This window comes from Equus asinus, chromosome 4 (genome assembly GCF_041296235.1).
Source record: "Equus asinus isolate D_3611 breed Donkey chromosome 4, EquAss-T2T_v2, whole genome shotgun sequence".
In the NCBI taxonomy this organism is placed as follows: domain Eukaryota; kingdom Metazoa; phylum Chordata; class Mammalia; order Perissodactyla; family Equidae; genus Equus; species Equus asinus.
This window is the reverse complement of record NC_091793.1, coordinates 126,019,682-126,044,051: the sequence shown is the minus strand read 5'-3', so window position 1 is coordinate 126,044,051 and position 24,370 is coordinate 126,019,682. Positions and strand designations below refer to the sequence as shown.

Genomic DNA, 24,370 nt, shown 5'->3' with positions numbered 1-24,370 from the left:
GCTGGCCCCCCAAATTAGACTGTTTATGAAAATCCCTTTCAAGCTTATGGTAGAATCATAGCAAAAGTGACTGTAGGGAGGACATTTCCAGGAAACAAGCTCATAATTTGGTATTTGGTCAGATATTGCCTTCCAGATAATACTCTCTGCCAGCTTTGAGGTTTCTGTGTTTTGGACTAACAAACTATCAAAGTCAATGTTTCTACACATAAGAATAGAGAATGGAATGGTTTTTCAAGCACCTTTCAGTTGAAACCTAGATGCTTAGTCTGTTAACATGGTGGTGTATTTGCTGTTTGAGTTTTTTTCTTATTTCAGGAAATTAATTTACTGAAAGCCAAGGTAACCCCATTTCACTTCTCCCTATCAAAACAGGTAAGCCCAGCTGTAAGACCGATATCAGGAGACAGGGTCAGACAATGCTGGCAGGGTAGGCTTTCCATGTGCACAAAAGAGTGTAAATATACCACTAATGTAACCAACCTAAGTGGAAGTGAGGCACTTCATTGGGGAGATTTATTGGAAAATAATAGTTTGATTATTCATTCATTCAACAAATATGTATTGACCACTTACCATGGTGACACAGCCTCTGACCTCACAAAGCTTGCATTCTAACGGTGGAGACCATCAAGTAAACAAGTGTAACCAGGATAACATTTTGAAAGTGCTAAACAGATGTAGTTTTAATTCCCATTAAATCACAATAGCCTGAAGCTTGCCACCATATATGCACACAGATGGACCATACAATCCAAACTTGGGCTAATAAGGCTTTGTTATAAGGATGAATAAGAGCTGGGGGCTAAATAGTGATAGGCAGAAGTGCAAACAAGTTGAAATCCTGGATCCCAGTGAGAGCATTTGAGGAAGTGAAAGAAGTTCAGCTGGAAATAAGTGGCTGGAATCAAAAAGGAAGTGGCAAAAGATGAGGATGGAGAAGTGAGCCAAAGTACATCAAGTATGTCCAATAAGCCTTATTACCATGTATTTGAGGAATGGAAAGGAGGCCCTTGTGACTGGAACTATCTAAGTGGAATATTTAAAATCATCATTATAAGTGGTGACCAACTTGAACATTAGAGTTCAATTAATCTATCAACCTCGGGAACCATGATGTTGCTGTGATCCAATTTGGATGAGCACCTTGTGTAAGCAAGAAAAATGAAAAAGAATTTGGGTGTTTGGTCAAGTTGCCGTCACATCTGCACTGGATATAGGGGAGTGATGGACTCTGCACAGCATCCTATGGGTGCACATTCTCAAATATTCTAAGGTCTCATTGTGACAAGAGTGGGCGTAGGCTCGGGTTCAGTAAACAGCAGCAGAAAGTCTTGTGAGGCAGCTCTGATTCCTCTCCTCCCTGCCCTTACTAGGGGCAGCTTCCCCAGAGGAATGGAAATTAGCATTCATAAGAGGCTTTGACTATGTTCCCTGAAAGAGCTGTAGAGCCCTATCATGGGGTTGAAGGGAGGGTGAGACAGGCCTGTGGGGTGATACATATGGTGGTTACTATTTAACTATAGGTATCAGAGGGATCCAGAGAGCTAGTCTATAGCATATGTCTAAGAAAGAGTGCTAGGGATCAAAACTAGAAAAATCAAATCAGTTATGGGTCCAAGAGTCAAGCAAGAATCCAGAAACAAGATGAAGAGGAGAAAAAAGCTCATGAGTGAAGGGGTCTAGGTCTGGAACTTTTGCAATGAGCAGAGTAATGACACTTGGGTTCTCCTTAGCTGGGCACCAGCTGTACTTGCATGAATAAGTCAGCCTCAGTTAAGACATAGGGTCATAGTAGACATGTAAAGAAATGAGGCACACTGCTGACAGATGGACACTGGGAACTACTGTCAAAAGAAACCAAGAAAAACCACAGCTGAGTGTTCCAAGATGAAAATGGCTCCTGGAAGGGTAAATAGAGGATCAGGCTGGGAGAGCACATGACTCAGTGGTCTCTATTCAGCTTTCTCTGAAATTCTGAAAGAAGTCATTTTGGTATAAGAGAAAGGAATAGAGATGAGGCAAACTGGGAAACAGAGACTCCTGGCAGGGCCTTAGACCAACTAGTACACAATTATAACCTCTTCTTGGATGCCTGGTAGAGACTAAGAGAAAAGATGACTGCATAAAGCTAAGAGATGTGTGGCGTCCTTTGTCACTGGTTTTTGGTTTGCAAACGGGCAGATGAGAAATGAGATTCCTTCAATGGTGACCTAATGGCCTTTCACATCCTAGTCAGTTTTTATTAATAGATTGCCCTTTATGATAATAAATTTTCCTTCTTTGTAATTTTCCTTATACCCAAGCAGAAAATATATTTACACCAGAGTCGTTTCTTTCCTTTAGGGCCAGAAACTATTTGGGGGAGTCTCTGGCAGGGTGTTTGTTTTTCTTATTTTTTTTATGGTCTACTATACAAGTTATACATGGTGATTTGAATTCAGATTAAAGCAATCTATGAAGTCAAGAGAAATCTATGAAGTTGTTAAAATAGGGAACTAAATATCCCTGAGTCTGAGGTTTTGAAGTCAATTGAAACACGAACACATTAAGTAATCCTGCACGTGTCCTTTGGCTCGGTCTATTTCCTTCAAGTGTGTTGTTTATCTTTGTGTAAAGAGACTTAAAATAAATTATGCTTAAAATAGTATTATAAAAATGATTTTATAATTAAATTATTGTAATTAAATTAATTTAAATTGGCTTAAATCTTTGACAAAATTGAAAAATACAAACTTTAAGACACATTATATTGAAGTAAATAGGGTAGGAGGAAGACTACGTCCATAGTTAGGCTAAAAGCAGTCAATGAGCACAAAACTTAGATGTGACTTTCTTGATTGTTAGAGCACAAATAAATCATGTTGGATTCTATATTTCTCATGATCTAACCTAAGGAATTATACCTTTGTATCCAAATGGACATTTTGTTTTCCCCAACACTCTAGGAGAAATTTATCACAAAAATCATTATATAAGAGACCTTTAACAAGATGGTAGACAATACATTCAGTTCACAGTTGAGGAAATGCAGAAACAGTCTTCATGTGGTTATTTCTTATAACAACCCTTTCTACAATAGGAGGTAAAATGTTAAGTCTAATTTGAGAAAGTATGACTTTGTGAGAGTAAATTAGTAATGGGATTTTTGTGCGTGTGTGATCTGATGGTGGCAGTGGTAAACTGTTGAGAAGCTGGGGCAATGAGCTCCCCCTCATGATTCAGATGTCCCAGATGAGCTTGTGAGAAGAGGAATAGAGAAGAAAATTCAAAAGCAAGCCTGCTCCAGAAATGGCAAGCATCTGGGTTGTAAGTTGATGGGAGATCCTCATGTAGCCACTACCCGTGTAGGAAGCAAGGTCAAAGTTGTTAGGCAAGTTAAAGAGCCTTTTGCAAACTCTTGCCCAGATGAAAGTTCTACTTCGATTTTCACAGAAGTGGATTGTCATGAAAACAAGGTTTGGGAAAAATTAATGCTTGTGGTTTCCACATACTAAATTGGCTACTGGCATATTATTCGAAGAGAATATAAAGCATTCATTGACTATCTGAATAAAAAAACTGCTTAAACTCTCATTTTCCAGCTCATGTGGTGGGATATGCTATTGACACAGCTGTCTTAACCTATGTGTGGCAAAATATTTGCTTACTAAAGACCATTCCTCATCACCATTTTCCTTAGAGGAGCATCATGCAAAAAAGAGAAGCCCATGGTAGTCAAGACTGTGGTAAGAAAACTTGCTTTGTACTCTCTTTTACTTGAAATTTTTTATTGAGCTGTAGATTCACATGCAGTTCTAAGGAGTAATACAGAGAGATCCTGTATATACTTTCCCCAGCTTCTCTCAGGGGTAACATCTTGCAAACTACAGCATTTCAGCACAACCAGGATATTGACATTAATACACTCCACTGATCTTATTCAGATGTCCTCAGTTTTACTTATACTCGTGTGAGTGTGTTTAGTTCTAAACAACTTTATCAGGTCATTTTCTGTATCTATCACCACAGTCAAGACACTGAACAATTCCATCACCACAAGGATCCCTCCTGTTGCCTTTTTATAACCATACCCTCTTCTGTCCCCCTCTACACCTCTCACCCCCATCCCTAAACCCTGGCAACTACTAATATGCTCTTCATTTCTAAAATTTTGTCATTTCAAAAATGTTATATAAATGGAATCATATATTATACAAACTTTAGGATTGGCTTTTTTTACTCAGCCTAATTCTCTGAAGGTCCATCCAAGTTGTTGCAAGTATCAATATTCATTTATTTTTGTTGTTGAGTAGTATCCCATGGTATGGATGCACCACAGTTTATTCATCTGTTGAAGGACACCTGGGCTGTTTCAAACTTTTGGCTATTACAAATAAAGCTGCTGTGAAAATTCAAGTGCAGCTTTTTGTGGGGACATAGGTTTTACTTTCTCAGAGATCAATGCCCAAAAGTGCAAGGGCTGGCTTACTGCTTGTAAGCAAATAAGTACAATAGTATTGATTGTCTAGTTGTATAACAAACTGTCAAGCAGTTTTCCAGAGTGGCTGTACCTTCTTACTTCCTACCAGCAATGTATGTGTGATACAGTTTTTGCACATCCTCACCAGCATTTGGCATTGTCATTATTTTCATTTTAGCCATTCTGATGGGTGTACAGTATTTTATTGTGGTTTTAATTTGCATTTATCTGAATGGCTAATGACGTTGGATATCTTTTCATGTGCTTATATACCATCCAAATGTCCTCTTCAGTGAAATCTCTGTTTGTATCTTTTGTCCTGCTTTGTATTCTAAAGTATACAACTTTCTAGCTTCAGTAGTGGGTTTTTTTAAATTAGAAAAAACATTGATACCAGGTACAAGACGTTTGTCTTTGTTTCATTTCAGACAGAGACGCCAACACATTTCCCACAGATAGAACCCTTATATTTGTACTCAAGATTCACTTGAGGGCTCGGGAACCAAGGGTCAGGGAAATGGCTTCCAGAACACTCTTTAAAACATTTTTTTTTAGTTTCACAAAGTATTTGGGATACTTAGGTATTGTAATCACTTCAGTTAATTAGTTAATAAATTAGGTCAATAATGGAAAATAAATTTACATTATTTTTATACATCTGAATTGTAGGCAATACTATACTCCCCATCAACAGCCAGATGCAGCTAGAAGAAAACTTCCAAGAAGAGGCAGCAGAGTCTATAAGAAGATGTTGAACCTGTGTTGGGCAGCTGGTCTCAGCGGGGCCTGTAAGACAAGCATCAATTGCCAACCCTCGGCATGTGGTTTATTATCAGTGAGTGGCAGTAGAGAACTGACTGAGTGCCAAGAGAAGCTGGAACCTCCTCTTGCTCAGCCACAGCACAGACCAGCATAACCGGACCAACGGCTGGGTGCTTGGGGCAAGTCTCCCTGCAGTGAAGGGAGGAGGAATGAGTAATGATGCCTGGGACAGAGAAAGTAGTGGTGTCCCTGGGGGCCATACCTGTCTAGAGCCCAATATAGAGAAGGGACAGTTTCCAAGCCAGTGAAAACAGAGATGGGTGGGATGGACCCACAAGAGATATTGGAGGGAACAGGACACGGCTTTGCATGGTTTTTTGGGGAAAGAAGTCTTCAAATGAGAGGGAAGCCCCAGATCTATGTGGAGAAATATTGCATCTTTTTTTTCCTTTCCTTCCAGAACCAAAGCAGTGAGAGTGGCTTTTAGAAAATACAGAAACTGTAAACCCTGGTGTGGGGCTTGTTGGCAGTGGGTAGTGAGTGAATGAATAACCCATTTAGGATTATATTTTAGATTTTGGAGTCTACATATATTAGTCCAATCTCTGTGCTCCTCCTCAAATACTCCCTAAAGCAATAGCCTGGATGGACCAACACCGCCCCAAATTAAAGGAAGAAAGAAATTCTGGACTAATAGACTAAAGGATTGACTCTCATGATTTGAGGAGTAAATAAAATGTCTCCCAGTATTTCCCAGCTTATCTTCCCCCTCAGCTACCATGATCTTTTACTGCTAATTTTTAAAACCTAATTGCTTAAACAAACTGACCCCACTTCCTTATTCCCCTCACTCTTCAACCTGACTTTTGTCCCCATCTCTCCTCCAATAGAGTTCCTGCTAATGACCTCCATGTCACTAAATGCAATGAGCATTTTTTCAGTCTTCATCTTACTTGACCACTCAGCAGCATTTTTTTTCTGTGACGCCTAATGTCCCTCCTACCTTCCTATCTCTTATTTTTAGACTTATCCTCTTTTCTTGAGATCTTTAAAGTTGGTGCCCCTCAAGATTTATTCCTAAACTTTTTCTCTTAATCGACATCCATAGATATGGGATGTCACCCCTACCCATTTGAAGCTATCAAATTCTCTCATTCAATCAAACTTATCATACTAATCAAACTTAACTCTTATTCCCCCTTGCCCTCCCATCCTCCAGTTCACTCTCCACAGTGTTATTTTAAAGAAGTACTCTTGTCACTTCTCTGCCCTTGGATAAAGACTGGCTTCTGCTTGCTTCTCCTACTGCACCACATTCAGCTTCTATCAACATCCTCCTTTCAGTTCTTTCTCTTTCAAGGTCTTTGCTAAGGCAGTTACCTCTGCCTGGAATATTTCTACCATTCTCTGTGCCCCCCACAACCTCATCTAGTTCTTGCCTAATCATCCTTCATGTTTTTGCCCAAATGTTACTTCCTCAGGAAGGCTTCCTGACAACACCAAAATAGATCAAGTCCATCTCTCACATGCAGAGCCCCGTGAACTCTTCCTTTAAAGGCTTGTCGCTGTTTTTATGTATTTGTGTGATTATTTAATTAATTCGTGTCTCTCGTATTAGCTCCAGAAGGGGAGATGCCTTGGCTGTTAGTTCTCTCTGCACCTCAGGAACCCAGGACAGAGAATGAGTGAAGAAACCGAGGTCTTCCACAGTTAGAGGGCATGGGGATGCTGGAGTAGGTATACCAGCCTTGGGAGTAGGCACAGATTGTGACTGTCTCATACTTAATTGCTCCAAATTCAATTTCTGGTGCTGTTTCCTTTCTGATTATTGAAATAATTCCTGAAAACCTTGCTCAGCCAGGAAGTTGTCTCAGATTTTATTTTTTTAAATGTCTTTAAATGACATTTGTAGAGCATTTTATAATTTACAAAGTATATACGTTTCCATTATGTCATTTGAATCCCCAAACACCCTCTCAAGCAACATATTATTCTTAATTGACAGATGTGGAAAATGAGCCTTAGAGGGATTAGGTGACTAACCCAAGTTCTCTGAGTTAATAAAGGACTGAGTAGGGACTTCACCCCAGATTTGGCAGTGCCGAGTTCTGTCTTTTCCCACTGCTGGATAATTGCTTACGATTTCTCTTCACTCGGTCAAGTCTGAATTTGGACTTTAATGGTTAACGATACCCCAAGAATGATACAGTTTTTATTACATTTACATATATAGCAAAAATCACAGCATTTATATATGTATGTCTCTTAATTTATATATGTATGTCTCTTCATACAGACACTTCTACCTGGATCGGTCTTTCTTATACTGGAGGAGAGACATTTGATTCAGAACCCAAGGTCCTTAGTTGGATAGTTGTCTTTGTAAAATGGTCATATCTTTTTTCTGTTTTTTAACTGATAACGTTCAGGAGAATTGATGACCAGGTTTACAAAACAAGGCAGACCTTCAAATCTATGGAATCATGGTTAATGTCAATTATTTCAATCATTACTCTTTCATTATACCAAGTCATATTTATATTATTTCAGATAAAATCCAAAATATAAACCAATTTTTTGATCAAGAAACTTTTATAACAGCTGATTAGGCATCCTAAATTGGGGCAAAACTTTACATTTTCCAGAATAAAGAAAAGAAGAGCATGTATTAATAATTCAGCTTTGCAATTACAGCCAGGTCCTTTATTGCTGGTCATTTAGTTGCACAAAAACTTTGGAAGTCCATTTCAGAATCCAAGGTTTGTTAGTTCTAATTAGCAGATTAGTTACTACTGAGAAACTGAGAAAAATAATTGCAGTGGAAAAGTAGACTCTTTGATTTGCGTGTATTTAGATTTTTATCAAGAGTGTTTTCCCTTAAGGCAAGCTTTATGGTGGCAGTTAAAGCCTAATTCTTGGCTGCATAAAATTTGTTTGAAGGTCACTTGTAAGCTTAGGTCACGGTTCTAGTACCAATAATATTAATGTGATTAACACACTCTCTTGTGGGGTCTCAGTAAAGAAAGAAAGAAGTTAAAAGGAGCTTATTCAATGTATTTGGAAAGTACAGACACTTGTGCAGATACCATTGATTGTAAGATTCATCACGAATTTGGAAACAGCTTCTTTCCCTTTTCATGGCAAGGTACGCATGGAAGGCTGGCAGGAGGTGATGGGCCGGAGGGCTCCGGCAGGACCAGGCAACACCAGATCTCTCTGAAAACAGAGGGGAGGAATAAAACCAAATGGACAAACAAACAAAAGATGTCCCAGCTCATTGCAAAAGAACAAGACGCTATTTTAAATACAAGCACATTAATAAAAAAAATCTTGATTCCAGAAAAGTTACACTGTCTTGCCTAAAATCATCTTGCCCTATAGCCAATGGTTTAGAGAAATCATGCTTTTCAATGGGACCTCTAAAAATATATACCATTGTATGGATGGGAGAGTCTGTAAAGAGAATTTATACTATAATGAGTCATTATTTTAAAAAGCCCCAATATATAATCTGTGGCATGTGTACAACAAATGGTTAGATTTCTTTTTGTTACTGATAAATTACTAAAAAGTCCAGCTTGTTCAAACAAATGTTTTATTGTTTTTACAATTTTCCTCCTAATTGAAAAACGGTCAAACATTAAACAATATATCTTCCACTGGGTGAAACATAGTTGAACTTTATTGTTTTTTGGCTGAGGAAGATTGGCCCTGAGCTAACATCTATTGCCAATCTTCCTCCTTTTGCTTGAGGAAGATTCTCCTTGAACTAATATCTGTGTCAATCTTCCTCTATTTTGTATGTGGGTCACTGCCACAGCATGACTGATGAACGGTTTAGGTCCATGCCTGGGAACTGAATCTAGGCTGCCGAAGCAGAGTGCGTTGAACTTAACAACTAGGCCACAGGGCCAGCCCCTTGAACTTTCTTTTTAATCAACTCTACAACTGACACAGCTTGTCATTGTTGAATCCATTTTTAGACACCCAGAAATGGATTCTTCCTGTGAGTGACATCACACAGTTAGATTGGAAGTTTCCTGTTCCATCTCCAGAGGAGATGACAGAGTGTGGCTTTAAGGAGATACTGGGTAGGAATAATATAATTGATTTTGTTTGATGGTAATCTGAGGTTTCCCCTGGCAGAAAGATGTACAGAAGTGTGCTGTAATATTTAAGAAGCACATAATGCTTTCTATCTCAGAACCACACTGAGAGATTTAAGCTTGAGGCTCCTATGAGGAGAAAAGCTGCCTTCAAAGATCTCAGCTCCTTTTTCACTTTTTATGTTTTTCCAGCAAAGAGCTCAAACTTGGTACTTCTACAAATGCATATTTGTTAGCTGTATTGTGACACAATGTTTCCCAAATTCAACTAAGGAAAATGCCCTTCAGTCCTGTAATGTTAATACTCTTTCCCTTTTTATGGCACCCACCATCCATTGCTACCCCTCAATCTCAGCAGGGTTGATTTATTTTCCAGGGATGTTTTCTCTCTTAGATGACCACAGTTGATGGTGGATTAATCCACTCACATGAACTGTGCTAAAGTTTTATAGGAATTGTGGACATTCTGGCAGGTAAGTAATCAGAAACGCCCTTTGGCTCCCCTCAAATGCCAGGTGCAGACCTTGCCTCTTGGACTGAGAAGCCTTTCAGTGAGTCAGAAGAACAGGTAATTGCATTAATCTTATGTAAACCAGTCACCAGGAAACACTTGCTATTTATTCCACAATCTATTCTCCCTCTTTCATCATCACCATTTGTGTTCCACCCATACAGCAAAGCTCATCTAAGAGAAAAAACATTGCCAGCAGTATTTACCTTCTGCTCAGCATGAGAACGTTTGTCTTTGTGCAGTGAATACGTCCATTTATAAGCAAACAGTAATACTCTGGAAAGAAAAATGAAGTATGTTAATAAACCATTGTCCACACAATAAATACTGTTGTCTTTTCCTTATAAATAGGATATGATTGACTCTGACACTGGACCAGACACTGGAATTTGTTTTCCGTTAGTGATGGTGGATTTTCACAGATACACCCACACTTGCTTGGCTCATTGCTGGTGACCTTAGAACTAATTTGAGACGCAGTTGGCAGGGGGTTAGGAATGTAAGTCAGACCTGGAGTCTTTAATGTTGTCCAAGTATGTTCTTATTTATGAGGTGATGTGAACTGGCAAAACAGCAACTCCATCATTGTTGCTTTTAGGAAAGTCTCATATAATCATTTACAAATGAACCAGAACAAACCACACCTAACCAGGCCATAGGACCTGACCCTGCTCCTCACTGAGGGCACCCAGATAACCTTTGCTATCTTCTCCATCTTAAATTTCTCCCCAAACTCTTAAGAACACAAGATATAGGGAAGTCTTCTAGATTTCTTCTTTTTGTTGCCCTAATGCTCCCTGCATATCTCCTGCTAAATTTAAATAACAGGAAACTGTTGTGGTGGCTGGGCTTTCTAGGCTGACTTACTTTGGTTCAGCTCATTTAATTATTAAACTAAATACTGTCTGAGCTAACTGCTCCCACTTCAATTTTGCTGTGGTTTCATTCCTTCATTAGCTTGAGATCCACTACACACTCTTTGTCAGAATTAGAAATGTCTATTGAACATAAAACAAGAGCATATCTGAGGAGCAAGGCTACTTCAAATACAGGGAGTGAACACTGAGACTGATGCCCAGCAATTCTTTCTGACTCTACAGCCAGTGGTCATGCTTCCTACTGAAGTTAAGAGAAATTTTTGTTGCTGGTGTCCCACAATGGGACCACATCAGAATTTTTCAATGCATGCCTACTCAATGGAATAGAAGTATAATTGGAAAAGGGCCACTAGCATCATGGTTCAGGTAATTTATAGATTAGAGTTTTTAGTGGTCTGGCTTGGAAGCCCAGCCGCCATTTTCTAATCTGACACAGGAACACATTTGCCCATTGAAATAGTCAGCTTAACGTTCAACCCAATGATATTGTTAGAAACTAACAAGAATACAGGTGCACAACAGAGAGGCAAGGGAAGGTCAAAATAAACCCAATACATGAATAGACACACTTTATACGGTGTATAAGGATATATTTATTTAGGGATAGGGAGTGAGAAAATGAATTTATGGGTTAGCAGAGTTGACTAGTTATGGTGGTTCTAGGTATACTTTTATACTTTTAGGGGGAGAATAATAAGGAACATCTTTTGAGTGAAGGTGACTGTGCAGTAATTCAGAAAAGCTGGACAACTAATTCAGGAAGAATAACTTTCCAGTGCCATGGTGTCCAAGGGCCTGGGTTCAAACTTGAAAAAAAAATCATTTTACTGCCCTTTGGTGATTAGCCAAAATGCTACAGGCAATACTGATATGTTTCCCTGTTAAGAACCATGGACCTAGATGATCTTTAAGGTCTCTTCTAGTTCTGTAATCAGAATTTTCCTTGAAAAGATATTATTCTACTTATACAGCTAGGAAGATTTAGCAATTTCCTCTTGCTTTTCTAGCAGAAAACGTACTTCAAGAAGTGGGGTTGCAACAGGCGAACTATTCACCCATAGTCCTTTGTTGGAGTAAAAGTTATTTTAGGATTTATTCCCAAATCCCGGCTGCAGGAAGCAACACATTAGGACTGGACCACAGCGCCCTCTAGCCTGCACGCCTGCAAAGCCAGAGGCTGGGTTTTCTAGGATTCTGTAGAAAAGCAACCGGCTTTGTTCGTAGGAGATTTTCTTCACACAATATGTTTTCTTATCATTTGTTTATGTAACTTATAGACTTCAAAAGTGTTGCTCCCTCTTCAAGTTAAAGGAAACTACTATTCATTTTAGGGAAATTAATAACACCACACCCAAGACCTGCTCCGCAACACTTAAACATTCCTTGGCAGTTTTAATTTTTAAAATCTGACTTCCAGATATTTTATCTCCACTAAGGAAAGAAGTTTATAACAAAACATCCTCATGTATAAGACAGACTCACCGAGTGTATTACGATCACATATTTGGAAAAGTAAATGGACATGCATATAATATTAGGTGGAACCAAACTGCGTTTCTTTAAACTGATCTACAAAAACAGCTTTTTTGCATGGTTCACTCTAATGTCTAAAAGGATAAATAAGAAACTAGGAAGAAACTAAGGAGGGAAGTGGGAACGGGGAGACAGGAGAGGCACACTTCTTTTTCTACATATATTCTTTGAAGTCCAAGGATCTTTTTACCATATTCAAAAAATTAACATAAAAATTTTAATAGGAGAAAAAAAAGATGTGGTCATAAATTTCCTTAGACTAACTTATTTTCTCCTCTTCCCATATTTCTCGCCATACTCTTCTCCCTCTCTCTGTCAGAGTTGTTTATTGAATTAGCTGACAATCTATTGTTTTCAAACTTCTGGTAAAAAATTTTTAGAAACATAACCTAAGGGAATTTATCATTTGATTACGGAAATATATACGTGCACAGGTTTTTATTGTTTTAGGATAGTGGAAAATTTAAACAACGTAGATGGGAGATGGTATAAATAAAATATGATGCATTCATCTATCAGAATACTGTGTAGGCACTGGGGGGTTTTTTGCTCTTTTTTTGGGTATGCCTTGTAATATTTTTATTTTATTTTTTTGATAGCTGGACATGATATAGTGGGTAAAAGGAGCCGTAGTAACAGGCTTTCAGTAATGTGGTAGTAAGGAACGTGTGTGGGGGCAAGCATTCTATAGTCCTATGATGAGGTCTCAGTCTTTTTTTTTCTTTTTTCAATTGAAGAATAATTGACATATAATACCCTGTTAGTTTCAGGTACATCATAGTGACTCAATATTTATATGCATTATGAAATGATCACCATGATAAGTCTAGTGACCATCTGTCATCATACAGAGTTATTAAATGCTTTTGATTGTATCCCCATGCTGTGCATTACATCCCCATGACTTATTTATCTTATAAGCGGAAGCTGGTGCCTCTTAGGTCTCGGCCTTTGGGTGAGCCTATGACTCTGGACTGTGAACTTCACAAGTGTTTCTCAGTTTTTGTCTCCCCTTTTAGGTGGGACAGGATGGCTGGAGAGGACTGATGTTGGGTATTTCCCTTCCCCCAGGTGGAAGGCTAGAGCTGACTCGAGTGGCTATTTCCTTTCCCCAGGGTGAGTTAGGCTCTGGTTTAGTTTCTCCTGAGGGCAGGCCTTGTTTACGAACAGAGTGATCTGGCATATTTCAAAATGGGTCCTTTTTCCTTCCCCCTGAAGGAAGGAAGCAGGAGGGGATTTTTCTCTGACATTTACTGTGGGAATCTGCTCAAGCTCCTGGAGGTAAATCTCACAAAATTATGGGGGCCTCCCTATGACGGGGTCCCCTGGAGTTTTTCACTCTCAGACTTGTCCACACTGGGCCTCCAGCAGTTCATCAGTTACAGTTCAGGTTTTCCCACCTGGCACTGGTTCCTGAACTGGTTTCTGCTGGGGAACCTCTGCTCTGGTAAGCCATAACTCCTTGTATTCACCTGTTGGTCTCTCCAATCTTAGGGGCAGAAATTTGCCCTGTGTCCTTCCATCTCTTATGGATCCAAGAAGAACTATTGATTTTCCAGTGTGTTTAGCTTTTTACTTGTTGTTAGGATGGAGTGGCTACTGCCAAGCTCTTCAAATGCAGAACAGGAAATGGCTCGAAATCAGTTTTTAACAAGCCCCTGAGGTTCTTCCTAATGAACATTAAAGGATGTTAGTGGAGAAATGGAAGAAGTCTACAGGGCAAAGGAGAACAAAGGAAGGAAGCCAGGGGGTAGGAAAGGAAGGTAAAATACCAGGAGTCCCTAAATGGAGACAGTGGTCCAAGAGAGAGCCCCTCTACAGAAGGTGTTAGGGGCAGTGGGTGTGAGGAAGGACTGCTGTGAGGTGCCAGGAGTGACACTGGATCAGAGACCTTGGCAGCCAAGAAACTACTCAGACTTCCTATGAAAGAAAACTTTACATTGCCTGCACCCAGGACCTGTGCCTGCCAATCATTCGACTTGCACTCTGGGAAAATTGTCAATGTCTGTACTGCGTTCTCACCAGTTGATTGTCCAGTATGACAATGCCAAGTCCACGCCACCAGTCTTTGTTTTCTGCCACTGAGTGGCCGCCCACTGTAGACCTCTCCTTGCAATGTCCTTAGGGCACCTGTCAGCCCAAGGTGACCTACTGGTGTGTTGGTAGTATGGGAGGGATGGTGCTGACAAATTGATTGTGTTTGAGGACCCTAAGCTGCAGCAATGGGGCATTGACGCCACTGTTCTGTTTGAATGCATAGGAACAGGTCTGGAAGGAAATATACCAAATTAGGATAGGCCACGTTGACCTCTCCATTGGAAATTTTTTCCCCAATATTTTTTTTTTTAAGATTTTTTTTCCTTTTTCTCCCCAAAGCCCCCCCTGTACATAGTTGTATATTCTTTAGTGGTGGGTCCTTCTAGTTGTGGCATGTGGGACACCACCTCAGTGTGGCTTGATGAGCGGTACCATGTCCGCGCCCAGGATTTGAACCAATGAACACTGGGCCACTTGCAGCAGAGCAGGCGAACTTAACCACTTGGCCATGGGGCTGGCCCTGCCCCAATACTTTTATACAAGATTTCTTTGACTTTGCTTCTAAATATTAGTCCTTTAATGACTATTCATGGCCTTAATTGATTTTCACAGTTAAAATATATTAATTTTCCATTTTCATTTTTATTTTACTGAAGTTATTTTCTTTGGGGGACAGGTTTTCTTTTTTTTTTTCCTTAAAATTGCCACCTGGGCTAACAACTGTTGCCAATCTTTTTTTTTTTTTTTCTGTTTTATCTCCCCAAAACCCCCTGTACTCAGTTGTATATCTTAGTTGCAGGTGCTTCTAGCTGTGAGATGTGGGATGCCGCCTCAACATGGCCTGACAAGCAGTGCCATGTCTGCGCCCAGGATCTGAACCCTGGGCCACCGCAGCGGAGCACCCGAACTTAACCACTCGGCCATGGAGCCGGCCCCATGGGGGACAGGTTTTCTGCGTAAATTTTATAATAAAGGGTTTTTTTCTTTGATGATGGAACATAGTATTTCACCTTTATTTGGGTGTATTACTATTACCAAAACTAATTTTCACAGGTCAAGTTTGCATTTTTTCAAGGAGATTGACTTCTTTCATTAATTTTAGTCATATTTTTTAATGTGTAAAGTTTTTAGCAATTTTTCAGTTTTATTTGCATTTATTATTTCTTCTAAGAAAGCCTAAAGTTTTCTAGGTTAGCGTGTGCAGTTATCCCTCAGCCAATTTCCTGTTATAATGAAGTGGGGTCTGGACCACGTGGCGAGAAAGAAGAAGGAGGCAGGTGCAGGAAAGGAGTTAGACTTGACAGTGGGAAGATGAGAATGTCTGTCTGAGAGCTTCTGTTTTCCCCCATGATGTATGAGGCAAGGCAAGCAACTAAGAATGAAAGAGGAGAAGGACATGAGCAAGTTTTTGGAAAGAGGAGAATGTGCGATGTAGTTATTTTGAAGACAGAAGTCATCGTATTACAGAAGTAGGGCAGGACTGTTGGCTGGTGTTAAGTGTTCTTTTGAGATTTGTGGTCATGGCTTTTAAGCAAGACCAGCTGTGTATTTTTCTCCCACTATGTTCAGCTGCTTGAGTTCAGGAGCATGGCAGATGGTTGAGTTTTACCTGAGTTGGAGTTTGGCAAGGTGTTCACAGCTGAGGGAGAAAGCATTGCTCTCATAATTATCTCTTTTCTCTCCTGCATCATCAAACTTTTACTCATTGAGTATTTCCTTTGGTATAAAATACATCCAGTAGCTATAATCCTTAACAACAACAACAAACACAAAACAAAATACAAACAAACAAACCTTCCTTTTACCCTACTCCTCTGTAAAGAGCCAAGCTACCGCCCCATTTATCGGTTCCTTTCACAGCTTGACTTCTTAAATGAGTTTTCTGTAGTCTCGGCTCCATTTCCTCACTTTACATTTTCTCCTAACCCATTCCAGGCAGGCTTCTCTCCCATGACTCCACTGAGACTGTGTTTATCATGGAACCCACCCTTGTGCTGAATTAATAGTCAGTTCTCAGTCCTCATCTTACTTGAACTCTCAACATTTGGCCTCTTGAAACGCTTTCTTCTCTCGGATCCATTGACACCATACACCCCAAACTTGGAGCCGAAATATAATGTCAAACCAGTTGCAAAAGTGTACAGCAGAGATCTCTTGAGGTCAAACCTCCTACCCAGATATGCAAAAACCTTCAGGACCCACAGCTTGTTGACCTCCTCCCGTTTTGTGTGAATTTCACAAAAAATTCATATTGTTCTGCTAGATTGGTAGAGAGGATTTGCTCATACCCCTCCCCAATCTGACCTTCCTAGTCTTTTAAGAGATGCTGACGTATCCTTCCAACTTGTCAGAGGGTGAAGGGGGGCTGGAAACTAATTCTTCATCCAGCAAGAACCTGGAGAACGAGCTGCTGTGGGTGCTGAGGCGTGAGGCTGACTTTCCAAAGCACAAGCTTCACTGATTAAGAACAACTTCTGAATGTCTCCACCTCCGATAATGACTGTATTCTTCTCTTACGTTCTGAAAAATTTGCGGTGGAGTTGCTGCAGAGTGGGGTCTGCGTCCTGAGCGCGGCGTCCGGCGTCTGGGCCTGGAGCGCGGCCGGGCGGAGGGGCGCCGCGCCGGGGCTTCGGGGACCGGGGCTCAGCAGCGCCTCCTGGGCCGCCGCGGTGTCACCCCGCACGCGCGTGCCGCCGCCAAGCGGCCGGGGACCAGGAGAGGATGTGGCTGGAACCTCTGGCTCCTCAGCGGAGCTGGGGGGTTAAGCCGGCTCCGGTGACACCGCCAGCACCCCCACAGGAAGTGATTTTAATAACAGTGGTCACATGTGTCACTAGAAGGTACTGTGATTAATTAGCAATTGTAAAGTATTATATAAACATCAAACACGGATAAAATAGTGAAATAACTGAAAACTAGTCTCTGAGATTTAAGGAAAAAGAAACCACACTTATTGTTTTGTATTTTAATACGTTTCCTCCTAGTTTATTTTGGAAGACTAAAAATACCAGACCCATGATCCTAAGTTTTTCAAGTGGGAAGAACTCTTTTTAACATAAAATATTTTACAGGCCTTTATGTGACTGAGTTTATAAGTAGTATGTCTTACTGAGAAAATACATCAGAAAAAGCTATATTGATTTACTAATATATTTAAATAAACCTGTATGTTCTTAGTCACGTGCTGCAGGTGGTGTGGTGAAAGGCCAGCTTTAGAGTAAGGTTGGTTGGTTTCTAATCCTGCGGCATCACTTCCTGCTGTGCAGCAAACGTAACTTCTAGGTATCTCAGTTTCCTACTATTTAAAATGGGGAAAAATAATACTTATTTCACAGAGTTGATCTAACGGTTCATTGATATATGACATGGTAAGCCCTTAGAAGAGTAGCTGGCATATAGTATATTCATTTTCAAAATAACACACATATTTGTGTTGGACTCATTTGTAGTTGACACATGATGTCCGGCAGGCTGTATTAGAGACTAAGAAGTGAAGTCCTGAAGGGCAGGGGCTGTGTTGCTGGTTTACATCTGATTGTAAACCAGACAGACAGATCTGGGTTCTCATCGTTGCTTTGCTGTTTATAAGCACCTGCCTAAGTTACTTGACCTCCCAGCTGTAACTATCTGTAATATAAATGCAAAATAGTACATACGAATAACTGTAAAGTAGCTGTAAATAGCTGAGGATAGCTTCATAGGTTTGTGGTGAGGATAAAGTGAGCTACTGCACGTAAAGTACTTTGTGTAGTACCGGGCACATACTGCATCAGAGATGTTGCTGTTAGCAGGAATTCAGACTAGGAAACTGAGAGTTGGAGATGTTAAACAGTCTATATCAGCCTCCTCAACTATTCATGAATGTTATAGCTGGAAACTCCCGCTCAGGAAAGCAACTGGTAACTAATTTCCTTACTTCCTCCTCTTCTTCCCAGTAACTAAACCAGAAAAATGAATTTCTAAGGCTTCTTTTGACTAGGTGTGGAAGACACTGTTGGATGGCTACCCAACAGCTATTCCATTCTCTCTTGCTGTCAGGGCCCCAGTTTGTCTGGAATGAGGGGATAGATTGGATTTTTGTTCCCAATCTTTCATTCCCTCTCTGTAATAGAATTATACATCTAAACCTTTTGGCGTGTGAATTTGTGGCACTTTCCACTGGAGTAGGTAAAGTATATATTCCTGCCTAGTTTGTGATGGACTTGGTCAGGTGATTTGTTTGGCAAATGGGATGTTACTGGACACGACATGAGCAGAGACTCTAAATGTGTTGGTGTGATTTTATTTAACTTCTGATGCACCTGCCGTTTGCCATAAGAAGAGTATGCCGTGGTGCCCAGTAGTGCCAGAATAAGAAGATACTTGGGACAGACATGAAAACACACACAGCCTGGATCCAAGTCCAACTGATCCCTGCCAAACCTAGCAGAGTCACACATGACCTGCATGCCCATAATTGAGAAACAAATGCTTATTCTTGCAAACCACTAAGATTTGGGGGTTGCTTGTTATGGAACATTATCACAGTAATAGCTGACTTATATAGGTAGCAGTCTGCCCAGCTCCAGAGGATGAATCATAATTGATCTAAGCTAATCTTATTGTTCTTCTCCGTACACTTGATTTTTCCAGATTCTCTTGGAGCTAGGGGTGGCCAAATGACTCAGAGTTGGCCAATGAAATAGATAAAGATGTCTACTGGGGACTTCTGGAAAAGTGTTTGCTTCCCTGATAAAAGGCACAGTGGGAGCTGGAAGTATTTTTTCTTTCTTCATCTTTGCTTGAAAAGTCAGTGAGTGTCTTGAGACCATAAACTGAAAGGCACAAAGATGAAAACATAACAGCTAAGGATGATTGAGCAAACAAATAGAAATAGAAAGTCTAGAGTTTCTATTTCATTCATTGTAAGAACATTTTAATTTCATTGTAAGAACAATGAAGCAATTATCTTATGGTTGCCGTTAACCAAAAATGTGGCGGGAACTGATTTGGATACAGAAAATTACCCCCCCTGGTCAACATTAGATGCCACCATGTCAAATGGTGCTTTCTGAAAAGGAAGCTATGTCAAGTGTGGAGCCACACGGTAAGAGCATCTCAGAGTGTTGTTAGGGAGCAAGCTGTCCAAGGTGTTCAAGAAATGAGTGATGTATGTGATACCACCATCTTCAGCTTGCACTGGGTGTATCCTCAGTGTGAGTTTGGAGTGTGTGTACATTGCCAGAAGAAGAGGAAAAATTGTCAACAGGGTACTCCCTACAAGACTTTTCCTTGGCTTAGATGCATGAAGAGTCAAGTACATGAACCGGGGAACTTGATGCCTATGCGGATCATTCTTGGAAAAGCTCTCTAATGAGGTTGAAGGCTGTTCCTTCTGTAGGACCAAAATGTGGAATAGAGGCAAATTGTCCTTGTTCACAGAGGCAATTCAAGCTCTTTCCAAAGCCGGCCTTGAAGGAAGATGTAAAACAGACTTCCTTAGTTGGAGAAAAATCTATTCTTGGTGCTATGCTCCTGCAGAATCGCTGAGTGTTGGAGCCAGCAGCCGTGGGTGGAGGTGCAGCCTCCAAGTGAGCCAGCAGCATGAAATCAGCCTGTTCAATCGTGCTTCTCCTTTAACCTGGCTGGCAGACCTACCCAGGGGGGACGTCAGCAAGGAAGAAAAGACGGGAAATGGACTCAAGAATACACTAAAAATCCTTGATATCTTTGCTTCTTTGGTAGAAAACAAGCCTTCCCCCAATTTATGTAAGAACCTTAAGGACTACTGACAAACCTAGCATTCTACACTTCTCACTGTTGGCTGTGTGGTAACTGTTTGCTGTCCTTGTAAGATCTCAACAACAGGAGCAACTGGAGTGTGTTCAGAGAGTGCTGGAAACAAGGGCCAGTGATGGTGTCTGGAAAGCATCCTAAATTGAACACTGAATTTTGGAAAACTGAATCTTTTGGCAAAGAGTTTTTGTGACCAGGAAGTCGATCTAGTTAACTGTAGGAATGTCTTAGTCTGTTTGGGCTGCTATAACAAAATACCATAGACTGGACAACTTAAAAAAGAAACATTTATTTCTCACAGTTGTGGAGGGTGAGAAATTCAAGATCAAGGTGCCAGTAGATTTGGTATCTGGTGAGGGCCCACTTCTTGGTTCATAGATGGCTGTCTTCTCACTGTGTCCTCACGTTGTGAAAGGGGGGAAGGGAGCTCTCTGGGGTCTTTTTCACAAGGGCACTAATTCCAATTGTGTGGGTTCTGCCTTCATACCTAATCACCTCCCAAAGTCTCTCCACCTCTCAATATCATCACTTTGGGGATTGGGTTTCAACATATGAATTTTGGGGGGATACAAACATTCAGTCTCTACCAAAGACCAATTAAATCATCACAAAAACCACAGTAGGAAACTTCTGGAATGGACTCAAAGATGTTCCTAATCTCTTGGGAAATGAAAAAGAATTAATGATGTTGAATCTTAAGGACTGGCTATCAGGAGGACATTTTAGAGATATGATGCCCTCCAGGCTTGATGATCTGATGGTCAGCATCCCATTGCTTGGAGTGTGCAAGGTGAGATGACATACTGATTTTGTCTCTAGGCTGACAAACTACTTTGTTTGGCCAGATTGGGGTCCCAAGGTGTATAATGCTCGTGGATTAATTACTCTAGAAGATCGAAATTGTGGAGCAACGTCTTTACTGAGACGTGTCTGGTGCAGCTAATGTCCTGGTCTATGTGAGAATTCCCAAGGACAGTGTGACCAAGAAGACCTTAAAGCTGTCCAAGAATGGAAATTCTCATGAACTCACAATAAAGCAATTTATTAAAGGAAAAGAGAAGCCAGGAGCCTTCTAGCCTATATATGCTAGTGAAGACGTGGAAAAGATAGGAGAATTCCTTAAAATGGCATCAGAAGAGCTTTTTCAAGAACACCCAACAACCTTGATCCTATTAATGATCAGAGCTGGTATTTAGACTGATCACTGAGACAGCATCTTCATCAAGAGTATGGGGTTCAAGGCAGGGCTATTGTACAGTTTCTCAGAGATGTGGCATTCTGCCCAGCCTGAATTCCATACCAGGTTCATGACTTACATAGCTGTATCAAAGTGGCTGAAGATTTTGTTTCTCCAGAGCAAGTTAAACAATGCTTCTGGCTTATTCAGGAATTCTGTTATCTGTCACAGACTCATACCAATTGTGAAGTTAAATTACAGATGAATGTTATCTACCACGCCATTGCTATAGTGAAAGCCAGTGAATCCAGTTTTGGCAAACCCTAAGGGTTTCAGAGATGCCTTAACCTCTGTACAATGGAAGTGAATTATTGGCAGCTGTTCAAACTCTTCGGGCAAGATTCCTGTGGACTTTGAGAATTATGTTACCTCATCTTTTTTTTATATGTACCCGACTTTTGAGGATACTCTGTCTAATGTATGTTTCTAGTGTTTACAGACACTATGTGTATGTGTGGTAACTATTTACAGAACATGCATCTTTAAACTGTGATTTTTCACCTAGTACAGAGCTTTTACCAAGTTGTAAAAACAAAAACCTCTTATCAGCCCTGGAGCAATACCTGCGGTTATCCCTAGCTACTTGGTTGGATAGCTTAGTCAAAACGCATTTCTAACTGTTAGGAATTACTTTGCATAGTCTATTTGGGTTATATTTTGTTTGTATTTGTCTGAATACTTCTCCTCTGCCCTTCAGGGTTCAGAAGAGTGATGGGAGAAATGAACAGCTCATGATGCAGTTCTTATTATATTGCATAGGATTGGCATTGTATAGCAGAAGTCAATTATTGTACAGTTCTTGGAGTTCATCATCTTCATGAAATGAAGTTTTTTATTTAAATGAAGCTTTGCTAATTTTAAGTGTTAAGCATTTTGCATTAAAATATTCATATAACAAAGTTTACAAAATACCTTTGCTAAAAAAAGTGATGTAGCGTTAAAACACACAAGACAAAAACTAATTGCAAAGAGAAATAGATGAATCCACTCTCATAATTGGAGACTTCAACGCCCCTCTCTCAGAATGTATAGATCCAGCAGGCAAAAATCAGTAAGGATATAGTTGAGCTCAACAATGCCGTCAATCAACTGAATATAATCAACATCTATGGACCACTTCACCCAACAACAGCAAAATACATATTCTTCTCAAGCTCACGTGGAACATTCACCAAGATAAATGTTCACCAAGACCACATTCTGGACATAAAACACACCTCAACAAATTTGAAAGAATAGAAGTCATACAATGTCTGCTCTTAGACCACAATGGAATTAACTATAAATCAATAACAGAAAGACAACCAGAAAGTCCCAAGATTAAACATAGAGATTAAACAACACACTTCTAAATATCACACTGGTCAAAGAAGATATCTCAAGAGAAATGAAAAAATACTCTCAACTAAGATGAAAACACAATTTATCAAAATATGGGGGAGGCAGTAAAAGCAGTGCTTAGAGGGAAATTTGTAGCATTAAATACATATATTAGGAAGGAAGAATTTTCTACAATCAGTAATCTAAATTACCACCTTAGGAAACTAGAAAAAAGAAGATGAAATTAAAGCCAAAGTAAGCAGAAGAAAAGAAATAGTAAAAATTAAAGCAGAAATCAATGAAATTGAAAACAGCAAATCAATAGAGAAAATCAATGAAACCAAAAGCTCTTTCTTAGAAAATATGAATAAAATTGATAAGCCCCCAGCCAGACTAAGAAGAAAAGAGAGTGCACAAAGTTCTAATATCAGAAATGAAAGAGGGGATGTCACTATAGATCCCATGGACATTAAAAGGACAATCAAGGAATACTATGAACAACTCTATGCACGCTAATTTGATAATGTAGATGAAAGAGACCAATTCTTTGAAAGACACAATCTGCCAAAACTCACACAAGAAATACACAATCTGAATAGGCCTATATCTATTAAAAAATTTAACCAATAATTAATAACCTTCCAAAACAGAAAGCGCCAGGTTCAAATGGGTCCACTTATGAATTCTTCCAAATTTTTAAGGAAGAAATTATACCAATTATATATGATCTCTTTCAGAGGAGAAAAGCAAAGGGAATCTTCCTAAATCATTCTATAAGGCTAGCATTAGCCTCATACCAAACTAGACAAAGACATTACAAGAAAATAAAACTGTAGACCAATATCTTTCATGAACATAGATGTAAAAATCTTCAACAAAATATTAGCAAATCAAATCCAATGATGTATAAAAAGAATTGTATACCACTGCCAAATGGGATTTATCCCAGATATGCAAGGCTAGTTCAATGTTTGAAAATCAGTTAATGTAATCCGTCACATCAACAGGCCAAAAAAGAAAAATAACAATTTAGTAATCATGAATAGATGCAGAAAAAGCATTTGACAAAATCCAACACTCATTCATGATAAAAACTCTCAATAATCTAGGAATAGAGGAACCTTCCCCAACTTGATAAAGAATATCTACAAAAAATACTACAAGTAACATCATACTTAATGATGAGAGACTTGAAGCTTTCTTATTAAGATCAGACACAAGGCAAGGATATGCCCTCTCTCCACTCCTTTTCAACAGTGTACTGGAAGCTCTAGCAAATGTAACAAGACAAGAAAAGGAAATAAAATATATACAGATTGGGAAGGAAGAAATAAAACTCTCTTTGTTCACAGATGACATGATCATCTATGTAGAAAATCTGAAAGAATCAACAAAAAAATCTTGGAACTAACAAGCAGTTATAGGAAGTTTGCAGGATCCAAGGTTAATGTACAAAAGTCAATTACTTTGCTATATACCAGCAGTAAGAAAGTGGAATTTGCAAATAAATTTTAAATTTACATAATACTATTTGTATTGGTATCCAAAAAAGAAGAAATGCTTAGGTACAGATGTAACAAAATATGTACAAGATGTATATGAAGAAAACGGCATAATTCTGATAAACAAAATCAAAGAAAAACTAAATAAATAGATATTGCGTGTTCATGGATAGGAAGACTCAATATTGTCACGATGTCAATTCTTCCCAACTTGATCTATAGATTCAATGCAGTGCCAATCAAAATC

At 39.6% G+C, this 24,370-nt stretch overlaps 1 pseudogene; it reads left to right on the top strand.

Moving 5' to 3' along the window:
• Positions 1 to 11,076: 11,076 nt before the first annotated feature.
• LOC106838710 (lysine-specific demethylase 3A-like) lies at positions 11,077 to 21,568 on the top strand (annotated as a pseudogene).
• The last annotated feature ends 2,802 nt before the right edge of the window (positions 21,569 to 24,370 follow it).